Below are 1,479 nucleotides of genomic sequence, written 5' to 3'. Positions count from 1 at the left end.
CCGTGCTGTCCCTGTCCTGGGGGTTTTTGATGGGGGACAGTGTAGAGGGAGCTTTACTCTGTACCTAACCCCGTGCTGTCCCTGTCCTGGGGGTTTTTGATGGGGGACAGTGTAGAGGGATCTTTACCCTGTCTGTCCCTGTCCTGGGAGTTTTTGATGGGGGACAGTGTAGAGGGATCTTTACCTGCTGTCCCTGTCCTGGGAGTGCCTGGTGTTTGATATTGCTTGCCCCCCATTTCTCAGTGCTAACCCCCCCCATTCTCAGTGCTACCCCCCCCCCCACAGATGAAGGTATAAATCACTGACAATGTAAAGTCAACATTTCAAAAGCAAAACGGTTCACAGCTGCTGCCAAAAACCCATCACTGCGAGCTGAAATGCAAAGTCACGCTATAGAAATGAATATAAAACAAATCTAAAACCGCATTAATGAGCGATTATAATTGATACGGAAAGGAAGAGAGGATTACTTTACAGTATAGCCATCACTTGAGAAGTTGGATGTCATTTCCAGCAATCTCGCTCAAATCATTAGCTCAGAACAGACTCAGTACAGGAATCTCAAACCCATACAGAAACGAAGGGCTGCAACTGGATAGGTTACTGAACAAAAACCTGGGTTCCAATTCCATTCAAATGATTTCCCAGCCCCCTGGCAAGTGGTTCGATAAGCAGGCAGCAGCCGGTTCAAAATAAAAGCTAAGTTGTTTTCCACTCCATTGCAGAGTGGGTAGTAGGACATTAATCCTAATTGTCCCAGCCTGCTTCATCAGACTCTCTCTTTGATACAAGAGCTGGGCTGCACTGAGGGCTCGCATGTCAGTTCAGAGCAAAACACTTACATGTTCTTGGCAGGGTTGGATTCAGAGTGCCGACAGAGCAAGGAGTGTCTAAGTGCTTGTCCCATCCTCTGGGGCCAGTGCTCATGCCTTCTCCAAGATCAGGTTTGGAATTCAAATCAGGAGCATCTCTGTCTCCCTCTCCCACTCTGTCTCTCTCGTTCCGTCTCTTCCTTTATTCCCTGCACAGGCCAGGCAGCACAGACAGTGAGGGATGCACGTCAGACTCTCTATCAACCTCTCACCAACATCAGCAGCAAAGACAACAGACCCCTGAGGACGGAGATTCAAACTCCCGATCAATCCTCATCTCACCCAGAGGAATAGCTCAGAGAGCCCAAGATCGGCGAAACTAACAGCACATTTTAGGCAGTCACTGTCTTACAAAGATATTGTTTTGTAAACGTTACTATTTCGATAAAATAATATTACACTTTGATTTTTTCCCATAATTGTAATTAATTTGATTATTTTCTTCTTGAATAACATTTTTGTCCAAAACACTCTGATGGTTGGCAGCTAATAACACAGCCTGTCCATTCTACTCCACCCTCCTAGGAATGTCAGAACTGCTATCTACCTTCATTCCCTCCGAGTCAGTGCTGAGGGAGCGCCGCACTGTCGGAGGGTCAGTGCTGAG

Source organism: Rhincodon typus, chromosome 6, assembly GCF_021869965.1.
Source record: "Rhincodon typus isolate 14 chromosome 6, sRhiTyp1.1, whole genome shotgun sequence".
Lineage (NCBI taxonomy): Eukaryota > Metazoa > Chordata > Chondrichthyes > Orectolobiformes > Rhincodontidae > Rhincodon > Rhincodon typus.
This window is presented reverse-complemented; position numbering follows the sequence as displayed.